The 12,387-nt window shown below is 37.1% G+C and overlaps 1 long non-coding RNA gene across 1 annotated transcript in view; it reads right to left on the bottom strand.

The window, feature by feature from the left end:
* Nucleotides 1–572, bottom strand: part of LOC115342726 — a 96,580-nt gene extending 96,008 nt beyond the window's left edge. Inside the window, exon 1 of the long non-coding RNA XR_003923873.1 lies at nucleotides 467–572. This is a non-coding gene — a long non-coding RNA (uncharacterized LOC115342726). The remainder of the gene's footprint in view (nucleotides 1–466) is intronic.
* Nucleotides 573–12,387: the final 11,815 nt, after the last annotated feature.

Here is a 12,387-nt window from a genome sequence, read left to right on the forward strand (position 1 = left end):
AGATAGGTTAGGTGTGAAGCAGGTGTTTAACCCTGTCAAAATGGAGTTGTTTCTTGACACGTCCAGAAAAACAATCCACTTCATTTACTAAGGAACTCTACACTGAAACTGAGCACCTGCAGACTAGGTAGTAACTAACTGGTAAGGGTGATCCTGAGGGTCACAGTTTTGGATACAGACACGAGAATGATCATTGATGGAGGAGCCACTTGAAACCACTTACCACACCAGAAACATAATCTGGTTTTAAAAACAGCTGTAAAGTATATATGTATTGCAATTAAAGGTATATATGTATTGCATTTAAAAGTATATATATTTATGGCTATGAAAACTATGACTTACAAGTCTGCATTTTCTCATTTGTTTCTTAATTCAGCATATGTAGAATAGACAAAAACAATCCTGAGTGACTGTACAGCATTGCTACTCTTTGTCTAGCCAAAAGGAAACTGGTTTGGCTCACCTCATAGAAATGCTGCCTAGGAGTCATAGGGATCCTCGTTCAATTCCTGATTAGTAATGTTCAGCCTGTGCACACACACCAAAGTTAAATCTCCAGATGGGAAGGCTTTACTAATTAGTTAAGTCTGCTCTCGTATCAGTCCATCACATGGCAGATATACAATGCTCTGCTCTAAGCTATTCTGTAGTTTCACAGCTCCTGCAGAATTTACTGATTCTGCAGTTGGCTATTTCCCAGATATGCTTCATTATCTTTACCTGGTGGATCCAGGGACATTTTCAGGCTCTATTCTCTGAGGCAATCATCACACAGATTAATTACATTGATCAGTCACCTCAGATCTGGAGAATTTAAGCTGACCCTAAATCAAAAAAGTATCTTGTAATTCATGTAACAAATATCAATTACATAAACCTCATTATTGCATATATCAAAGTAATTTAATCCCCTGCTATTGCAGCCAATCAGTTCACCTTCAGATCAAGACACTTATATTATCACTATCCTTCACCTAGACAAAAAAAATTGCAGCTTTATTCTGTCAAAAATGAAGCAATCATTTCTTTCTTTAGTTCAACAGAAGCATTTTGTTTGTTTGGTAGTAGTGCTGTTAAGTAAAGTCAGGATTTAAGTCTCATATATGCAGCTATCTGTAATTATGTTTAGATTTTTCTAGCTGTTTTTTAATATCTGTAGTAAACATTTACTCAACCAGCAAGTGAGATTGCCATCACAGCACTTGAGTCTTTTCATGGTCAAAAGAGGAACAAACTGTCAGTCTTTATGCTATCCTGTCCTTATACGTTTTAAGAAAGTTCAAAGTGCTTATCTGAAAAAGAAGTAAAACAATAAAAATAAAAATGCTATTTTATGTTTTCCTCTTTGGATTTGTCCATTGATAAAAAAAGCCTTTTAGAATCTGAACCTCTAGCATCACATAAACAGTTACGCTAACCTTATCAGACACTATTCCGTAGAGTATGAATTTCTATATTGCATAATCCTCTTGTTCACATGATAAAATACATTTTTTAAGCTTAGAAAACAGTAGTGCCTGGAAACACTAAGACTTGTGCTGTAATTAGAGCATGACTGGATGCAGCAATAGCCCTTACAGCTAGTATCAGCTCTTGCCATAAATTATAGCACACAACAGTATATGAGATACTGCAGCTTCCCCTGTATAAACCAAAAAGTGTGAGATGTTGAGTGCCACTCTTAGCAGGCCTTGGAAAATGTTTACTTTCATTGCTCTGAGTGCACTATTAAATACAAACACACTCTGGCTCTGAATCTTCTGCTAAAATATTCTCAGACACTGGATTCTAAAGGATACCATCCTGATTACACAAATCCCCATCCATTTACAATAGAATTATTTACCTCCATTATGTCTTCCTCAGGTTTTTATAAAAGCAGAAATGAATGTTGATTAAGAAGAATTTCAGCAGTTAAGTTCAGTCCTCAATAAACAACCATAATTTCTACGAAATGAACCTATTCAAGTGTTCTACAGAACTGTATATATTTTTTTATTTCACTGTTATTTCATTACTTTGTTTTACTTCAGATTTTTTTTTTTCAGTCTTGTCTACTCTTCAGTTACAATAGGGTTCATAGCTACAACAGGGTAAAGCACCACTGGTGACAGATGGTTGATTAAAATCATGGACACAGATTAAGTAAGAAAAAAGTTGGAGGGCTGAAAAGAGGCAATTAAAATGGCAGCTTGCTCAAGAAAGCAAAAGAGAGGTCATTTTTGCCCTTAAGAAATGTATTAAGCTATGCTACAGTAATCAAGATTACCAACTGCTCAATGGTTAGTGACAGAAAATCCACTCTGTATGTGAATATTTTTCATCAAAATCAGTTCTCAAATTTGATTCCAGATATGCACTGTTCTTTTTTCCAAACTTAGATCAGCTCAGTCAGCTCTTCCAGAAATAGCATACAAGTCCTAGAGTGCTTGTTGCAGCTGCGGTGATCCACTTTAAGTACAGGGAGCATCACCAAACTTTGCCATCTTAAGCATTCACAGGACACTGTGGTGATCCTGTTTTCTATTTTATATAGAGCAAAACAACAACTTGATGAGCATCTTCAGAAGCAGCCTTGGATGGCTTCTAATGACAACGTGTTGGGAATATACCAACAAAATGTCTTTGACTGTAACTTTATTTTGCCTTCTAGAAACATGAGCAATTTGAAGTCTCCACCAGAAACCAAAACATAATATATTTCGCTTGCTTACAGAAATTAGGAAAAAAAATTAGCAAGAGAAGAGCTAGGGCCAATCTAGGTACATTGCTGCTGATAGATATTCTGTCTCATTTCTTTTACTATGACATTAATTTTTACAATTATTTTCACAGAATCACAGAATTGCAGAATGGTTGAGGGTTGGAAGGCACCCCTGGAGGTCTTCTGGTCCAATGCTCCTGCTCAAGCAGGGCCACCTAGAGCTGGTTGCTCAGGACCATGCCCAGACATCTCTTGAATGTCTCCAAGGATGGAGACTCCACAACCTCCCTGGGCAACCTGTCCAGTGATCAGTCACCATCACAGTGAGAAAGTGTTTCCTGATGTTCAGAGGGAACCTCCTGTGTTTCACTTTGTCCCTGGTCTCATCACTGGGCACCACCGGAAAGAGCCTGGCTCTGTCCTCTTTGCACCTTCCCTTCAGATATTTGTAGATATTGATGAGATCTCCCCAGAGCCTTCTCTTTTCTAGGCTCTCTTCTCTCAGCCTTTCCTCCTATGAGAGATGCTCCAGTCTCTTCAACATTTTAGTGGCCCATTGCTGGACACTCTCTCCAGTATGTCCATGTCTCTCTTGTACTGGGGAGCCCAGAACTGGATGCAGTACTCCAGGTGTGGCCTTACCAGTGCTAAGCAGAGGAGAAGGGTCATCTCCCTTGATCTGCTGGCAACTCCCCTCCTAATGCAGCCCAAGGTGCCTTCCTTGCTATAAGGGCACATTGATGGCTCATGTTCAACTTCTAGGACCTCCATGTCCTTTTTTGCAAAGCTGCTTTCCAGCCACTTGACCCCCTCGCATGTTCTTGTGCCTGGGAGTTGTTCCTCCACAGGTGCAGGACTTCACACTTCCCTTAAATAAGAATCCCTTAAATAAAATACACTTCCCTTAAAGTTTAAATAATTACTTTTTGTTCAGTTATAAACATAGTATTTCTTTATTGTTCATATAGTAGGTGGCAGAGGAGTTTGTGAAACCATATAGTTTTAACTGGAAAGGTAAAGACATATATGGATTTAACCATCCACTTAAGTTGGATTCCACCATGAGCATGTATTTCCTGAACTTAGGTGATTTGCTTACACCTTTTCTTGGCTTATCACTTCCTAAGTTTTACAGTGCAAGAGGAAAACCAACAGCTCATTTACACTTGAAGAAGATGCAAAGTAGGATAATGGTGGGTAGAGCTGAAATCTGAATTTTACTTTTACTGTTTTACTTAATACACAGTAAAGTCCCACGTATTAAAAAAAAAACCAACCCCAAACCAACCAACCAAACAAACAAAAAAAACCACAAAAAAACCCGCAACAAAAAAACAACAAAAAACCATTGAAACCTGCATGGTGCTGCCAGATTGATTCAGTTAGAGTGAAGCAAAATGATAATGAGTCATTTGGGGTTAAGTATTTTTGTGGTTTAACCCCAGCCAGCAACTAAGTACCATGCAGCTGCTCACTCACTCCTCCCCGCTCCGTGTGGGATGGGGAGGAGAATCGGGGAAAAAAAAGTAAAACTCATGGGTTGAGATAAGAACAGTTTAATAACTAAACCAAAATAAAATATAATAATAACAATAATAAAATATAATAATAAAAATTGTAATGAAAAGGAATATAACAAAAAGAGAGAGAAATTAGACCCAAGAAAAGACAAGTGATGCACAATGCAATTGCTCACCACTTGCTGACTGATGCCCGAGCAGTGATCTGCCCCTCCCAGCCAACTCCGCTCAGTTTATACACTGAGCATGATGTTCTATTGTATAGAATATCCCTTTGGCTAGTTTGGGGTCAGCTGTCCTGGCCATGGTCCTTCCCAGCTTCTTGTAGACCTGCTTGCTGGAATAGCATGGGAAACTGAAAAATCCTAAACTTGGGATAAGCGCTACTTAGCAACAACTAAAAACATCAGTGTGTTATCAACATTATTCTCTCACTAAATCCAAAACACAGCACTGTACCAGCTACTAAGAAGAAAATTAACTCTATCCCAGCTGAAACCAGGACAACTATCTTCCAGAAATCTCATTCAAAAAAGTGATTTTAAATTGCATTTGGGTTAACTCAAGAAACCAGTGACTCACTTAGACCCCATCCAGTAAACTCTTCTCATCCCAGACACCTGGTTATTTCACTATTCAATGTCCCTTGTCATTCATGTATGAAATTCTTTCCTTTCCCAGATTCTACCTCAGGACTTAAATTTAAGTCTGTGTTGGATCTTCCCGAGTGCAATAAATATTCTAGCAGTACTCACATCTACAGAAAAGACGTTTTGTAAACTGTGAAAAGAAACAACAGACCTGCTTTCAGGGACCAATTTCCACGCCACCAAAATCATTATTTCCAGTTTTAAGATAGGGTGTCCTTTATTTCATGGGTCTTTTTAACTTAAATATTTCACCTTTTTAACTATGTTTGTTGCACTGTGCCTGGGCTCAGGTGGAGCAAATTGACATGACCCAGTTCAAATGTGTTTCTAGTTAGAGTACAAAAATGAAATGGCTCTCCAGTGTGCATTTCGATCAATCTTTATCCCAAATATTGATTGGATAAAAGATTGCTGAAAGGCATGTGTGAACACACAGAGAAGTTCAGATGTGGTAGAAAAAAGAGTCTTCTCTACCACAAAAAAATAAGGAATAGGGAGGATAGGAAGGCTGTGAAAAACATATCAAATTCAGCCTCCTAAGCAGAAAGCTGAGATGGTATTAATCACCAATTTATTTGACAAAACTCAACAAACATTTAAACAAGCATAACACCTCACCTACAATTCATCAGTGTAAAGTGCCTTTCCCTAACAACACTCTGTGCTACACTGTGGTAGCATAGCAATAGGTACTTCAGTGCAAAATGCTTTCACTCACCCTTTTAACACCAGAAAAAAATCAAGACAGATATGGTGGAGTTCAAATAGGATGGACCTACCTATACTCTTATCATTTGTTGCTGAGGGTTTATGTAAAGCTCTGTCTTAGGAGGAATTCAAGATAAAATTGGGGCACTCCTCAAAACAGATTAAGGACAATAGAAGCTGATTATATCTGAAGTCAAGCACGTAAAGCTAGTGTGCATTCTCAGAGCTAATACAGATAGGGATCAAACTAACAGATTTGGAGACAGAAACAGCACCAACTCAAGTGACGTCATTTATTGGCAGGATCTGTTGCCATTCTTACAACACCTCATTATTAATATGCTGCCATTTGAAATTAAGTATGGGAAAAAAGCAGCCCTGTACTTCAGAAGTGAAAACATACAGCCTGTGTGAAACACCAGCTAGATGTTATAATTAGAGACGCTGCCAGGTGTCACCTAGCAATCTGTGCACAACGTAGGCTAGCTGTCAAGATACACACAACACCAGGGTTTGAATTGATCCCCGGTATCAACAGAAAGACTGAATCCCCAGACATATGAAAATTTTAAGTTAGAATTTTTTTGTAGCCTGAAACACCGTAATTGTAGAGAGTGCATGAAAAAGCAGGTTCAACACTACTTGCTTAGGATCCCCCTGCCCAGAATTGATGCTGATAAAACACATCACCCCAAAGCAGCACATGTGGGTAGGCAGGTGAAAGGCAGTGGACCCCCCTCTCTTTTTAGACGTGAGGGGCAGTGCTGTGTGTGTGCCCTCTGGGCCTTTCATACAGCAGGAGAAACATCACAGTTTGAAACATTTCTGAAGTGTTCAACCTTCCTCTATTGCCTCTTGCTCCCTGGAATAAACCAAAGAGTGAGCAGATGCCACTACATCATGTCTGCATCTTTCACCTCTCTGCATCTTTACTGTATGTTTTAGAGCACTTCCAATAAAATCCAATGGATTTTAGAGCACTTAAAATTATTGCCTTTTAAGCAATAAGCAGTATTCAATCACCATGGCAACACAGCTGCTGACGTGCTGTGAGATAGGGATGGAGAGCCTATCCGAAGTGTTCATAAGAGTGACTTTGAGGAAGGCAGGCACTGTGTCTTTAACTCAGGTCTAAGAAAGGCCCTTTTAAATAAGTATGTTCATGCAAAAAAAATTCCTTTAAAACTTTTGTTTTTACTTGCACAGCTACCCCTCCTCCAGGTGTTACAGAAAAAACAAATTACTCAATAATTTCACTTCATGTAAACAGCAAGATATTTGCTTGGTGATGACCGAAAAATAAACAGTCTGGTCACATGAATAACAAACTACATTCTGGAGTATGCTTTACACTTACTTGTATCTTTTTGTGCACATATTTGTATTAAAAACAATATTTTTAAGTAGAAATGCATAGAAATTATTTAGCTCTGACCAATTTAAGACTGATGAAGGGAACAAGTGATAACTGTGAAAACAGAGAGAAGTGGCTCATACAAAAATTGCAAAAGCTAGGAAAGCAAATAGAATGATACAGTTACAAAGGGTGACAAACAAAATTCTTCAAAAATCTAATATCCATTAAGTTGATTTTGATCTAATTTCAAAATTCCTCTTTGGAAACATTCATGTTATCAGAAATAAGATAGTATTAAAAAGATCACATTTTAGAGACCCTAAACTTTAGTTTCTATCTTTTGCAAATCTTGCTTTTCTGAGGCAGGATACAGCACAGACATTGTCTCGTAAGGATTTTCAGCAGAGAATTGCTGAATTTAAATTATCCAATGTAATGGCTTCCTTATTTGTTCCAAGTTAAAGGTTGATATGACATTTCTTAACTTTTTAGCATCTTTATCACACACAGATTGCTCTCTGTCAATGATTCATTCATTTGCAACTGCTGTGCTGCACCACCCATTTGTATTTCATGCTAGCACTTTTCTTCTCTTTTTTCTGTGGTTAAGTTTAATGGATAATTTGTTTAGAATGGCTAAGATTTTTTCTTCAATATCTATGAAGAGGACTCACGTAATTAATAACTTTTAAAATATCTGCTTTAAAGTTTTTTTCTCTATGCCAATTTTTGAAAAGTTATGAATGTGCTATGTGTACATTTTTGAGTTTAAATTAACTAGCTTTTTTTTTCATTAGTTTTGGTATTTTTTACTACTAAAGTTTATTAGTCTTTTTTCTCTCTCTAGCCATATGATAGTTCTAAATTCTGCAAATTGCTGAGCAATTTCTGGGAAATAAATTATGTTTAACTTCTTTTTTATTTATGGAGTATGGAATATCCATTAGGTCATTCAACGTTTTGTTCAAATTAAGTTAAAGTAAGTAGAGATCAAGTTTTTAAAGCGATGTCCAAGCTTCTGACTTCCATTACAGTTATTACTTTGGCAAACACATTGAAGGCTGCGTTCATAAAATGTGTGCTCTATCTTGCAATTAATTTTCAGTAGTGCCCCAAATGCATGAATTGGTATCCTGTAGACAGCTCCAAAGTGTGATTGATTAAGCAGTATGATAGATGGTTTTAATGCATTTTGCTTTAATACTTGGTTTTAAATGATTGCAAAGGCATCAGAGTGATCAGTTTAGGTGTGCCAGCTTCTAATAAATACACTCAGAATAATGGATTGTCTGCATGACTCAGCTAATTCAGGAACTGATTATAAGATGCTAAAACAGAAACGCAAGGATTTTTAAAAGGAATTACTTATTCTGTTTCCTTTGTGACGTTCAACAGATTTTTCTTAATGTACTACGTCCCCTGCTTGGCTGGGACCCGTAATGCAGATCAGCTCAGTGACTGGAAGGCAGAAACTGATTCTGCCATTTTGCCCATACTGGGATCATACCACCTCCCAAGCAATCACTCTGCCGTCAGCTGTGAAGACTAGCATCAGACAACACGTTTGGGTTACTCACCGAACAACAAAAGAATGATACTGTACTTTGTTTAGAAACACAAGGTGAGAAAAAATTTTCAGTGCCTTTCCTGCACTCCCCTGCAAAAAGCCAGCTATAGAACAGACTATAAAATCCCTGAAGCAGAAGCCCTGTTTCACAGACCGTGAAGCAGCTAGCACATTTTTTGTCAGTATATCAAGAATAGATAAGAATTGTGGCCTAACTCATGGTCAAAGTTACTGTAAGTTGTGCTGTGTGCTGGGAATAGGTTTGGGAAAATGAGGAAATGGCTGATCCTGGAATAAACTGTGTGGTCAGAACAGAAGCATGGTACAAGAAACCCGTTTTCCATCTGATAAGAAATGCTTCAGACATCTCACTCAGCACCACCCAGAAGATATCTCTTGCTACACACCTGACATACTTTATTGGCAAGTCTTTCCCAACAAGACCTAATTAACCAAGGTCACCACTGAAAAATAAATTCATCCCATTTTCAGGTTGTCTAGTGTCTCTGGCAAATACCTTCATGCTTGAAATTCAGTCCCTTTTCTATACTGTACTCACCAGTGATACTGAAATACATTACAGCATGCTTAGAAATTGTTGAGCGTGCCCAAGGTGGCCCCAGGGTTGCTGTCTAGGCTATGCAAACATAACAAGCTTAAAGGACTGGTTAGGGGCTCTCACCTCATTACATCACAAGGATTATGTCCATCTTCATTTTATTCACAGTTAGAAAATGAAAGGGGAAACCAGACACTGGAATAGTTAATTTACCAATGTTTTGGTTCTAGAAGAGTACAAGTGTTGGAAAAGAATGTTGCTAGGCAGTGAGGTAAACTAAAATCTTAAGGCCAGGGCAAGGTCCAACCTAGGTGCCTCCACAGGAAACTTCCCTTAATTACAGACATTACTCTTTGTAAACATCTGCTACTTACTCTGTGGTTCCTCAAGGAAAAGAAAGACCAGGATTTGTCCACAGGAAAAAAAAAAAAAAAAGAAAGAATATTTCACAAAAGCCTGAAATAACACAATAGCCCAATCAGCTTTTCTTTTTTTTTTTTTTTTATGGGCATAAGAATGTCATACATACTCAATTGATTCCAAATTGAAAATAAGTAACAGCAATCATGTCAGATATTTTGCAGGTAAAATTTAAATAGCTGCATTTTAGTGATGAGCCATAAGCTAAAGCTTGTGGCATTCTGGCTACTCAGTGGTGGCATTCAACATTAGATCCTAACACATTGCAATGGACAGAACATTAAATGAGACCAAACAAATTGAGACAAAGTTTGAGCTGGAACAGTTAATGCAATTCAAAGTGCAAAGTACAGTATTGAAATGGTATTGAAAATCAGTGAAGAGTTTAATATTATATAAGGTATGAATCTAGTTTAAGTCAGACTTTCAGAAAATCCTACTTATATCTGACTTGAGTCTATTTACATCAGATCTGAATTTTTAAAATCCCTTTGTTTGCCACACAAGCAGAAGCAGCTCTAGGACAAAGACAGGAAAGGATCTTAACTGTGTGAAAGTAGCCACTAGGACTTTCAGACAGTGTAATTATTGAACTCTTATAACACCAATTTAAAGTGTTTCACTGTTTATTTTGGTATGAAAAGTACCTGCCCATGTTTTCATTACCTAAACTTCCTTGCCCAAAACAAAAGCATGGAGGAGTGTTCTTACGTTAGGTCAGGATAGCAGCCCTGAAATTGTGGGCTGTCTTGCCACAGCATTGAAACATGGTGGGACCACCTGCAAATGGTTAATATGATTGTTAGCATCCACCAGTGCAGACATGTTGATGTGCACAGCACTGTGGTACAGGAAAGGATGGGGTTCCATACAATGCCAATGTAATGAACAGACTTAAATAAACAGAAAATTTCAGCAATGGGGATGCAAAAGAAAATGTTAGATTCAGAAAGTAGATTTTAAAGCTTTTTTTAAAAGCTTTATATTGAATGCTCTTTCTTTGTAAACCTTTTCCTGCCTTTCAAGAGGAAGTACAGAAGAGAACCAAGAAAGGAGATCCATGCCTAAGGAAAACAATGCATGTGAGTTCTGAGATGGATACAGGGAAAAGAAATCCCCTTGGATGCATGTAAAGAAGGGTTTGGGAAGAAAGATAATGGCAGAGCTGAGAAACAGGTGAGGGGTGCTTGCTAAAGCAAGCAAGAGAAAAAAATATTTATTTAGGAGTCCATTTAAGATGGAGCTTTATACATCACTAGCATTTTTCCAACAGAATTTGGCAAGGGACCAAAGAAAGAACAGGGAACTACCATAGCAAAAGTGATAGTACAAGCCACACAACTAAGCTAGAAACCAGTTTTTGAGAAAAAAAAAATAAACATGAATATATTATATATTATTTTGTATAACATATAAGATATTCTAGAATAATAATTATTATTCTAACTATTGTTAATATTACTCTAATTATAATATTCTAATTCTAATATAGAATATTATATTCTATTTGATTCTAATAGGATGTTAACTCATATCCTTTTCTGAATAATCATTTATCCCTTTAAATTAATTTTAAAGCATTTAGAATAATTATTAGGTTGGATGAAAATTCTTTCTGATGTTTTCTTTGTTCAGACTTAGACCACTTTTCACTTATGATGCACCTGTTTCTTTTTGGTCCTCAAAGTCTGTATGGCATCTTTGGATTTCAGTGAAGAGATTTAAATTTACTTCAGTAAGGAATTAGTGAATAGAAAGATTTATAAAAGAATGAAAGTGGTTTTCCTTCTTCCTACAATTTTGAATCTCCTGAGAAAGTGCACTGTGCTATAAAAATAAATGAATAAATAAGGACACCTAATATTTCCTAACTATTTTCAGTACTTGACAATAAAAGATAAAATTGTCTATAGAGAAATTCATAAAAACTGTGTGGAGCTTCAGACTTGTAAATGTGTTTACCTGGTAAACTTCAGTTTGTTATTTTATTACTGGGAGTAGAAAGTGTTCCTGGTTTATAGCTCTATTGAAGGTTCAGAAATTTAAACAAATTGTATTTTTTCCCCTCTACAACCATATAATTTATCAAGTCAGGGCTTTGCTCCGTTTATTACGTTATTTTTCCATGCATGAAAATCCATTTGCTGCTCTGCTTCTTATTGAAAATGGTAATTTCCTGGGTGGATGCACATCTGTTATCATATTGGAGTCCAGTATGATGAGCCTGAGCGCAAAACAGTAACACACCCACCTCCTTTCAATGACACCAGAGCAACGGTAATACTCTCATTATTTGCTTCTAGTTTAATGAAACAAAACCAAGAAAATAATAAAAAAAATAATAAAACCTTTCAACACTGAATGACATTGAGAATCATTTCCACTCTTTTCATGTCCTTAATTTTCTTTTCTAAGTCATAGAATCATAGAATCATTTAGGTTGGAAAGGACCTTTAAGATAGAGTCCAATCATAAATAAACCTAACACTGCCAAGTCCACCACTAAGTCATATCCCTAAGTGCCACATCTACACTTCCACTACTCAATCACTTCCCTAGGCAGCCCATTACAATGCTTGACAATGCTTTTGGTGAAGAAACTTCTCCTAATCTCCAATCTACACCTCCCCTGGCACAACTTGAGGCCATTTCCTCTCGTCCTGTCACTAGTTTCTTGATAGAAGAGACCAGTACCCACCTCAAGACAACCTCCTTTCAGGTAGTTGTAGACAGCGATAATGTCTCCCCTGAGCCTATAGTCCTATAGATTTCAAAAGTTATTCCTACGACTATATAGGAAAATACCTGATAAAATGTTGTTAACATAGTACAAACACTGTGGGGAATAGATTCTGCTTGGCTAATAGAATCACAGAGTAATTTATGTTGGAAAGGACCT

The sequence above is a fragment of the Aquila chrysaetos genome, chromosome 1 (assembly GCF_900496995.4).
Source record: "Aquila chrysaetos chrysaetos chromosome 1, bAquChr1.4, whole genome shotgun sequence".
In the NCBI taxonomy this organism is placed as follows: domain Eukaryota; kingdom Metazoa; phylum Chordata; class Aves; order Accipitriformes; family Accipitridae; genus Aquila; species Aquila chrysaetos.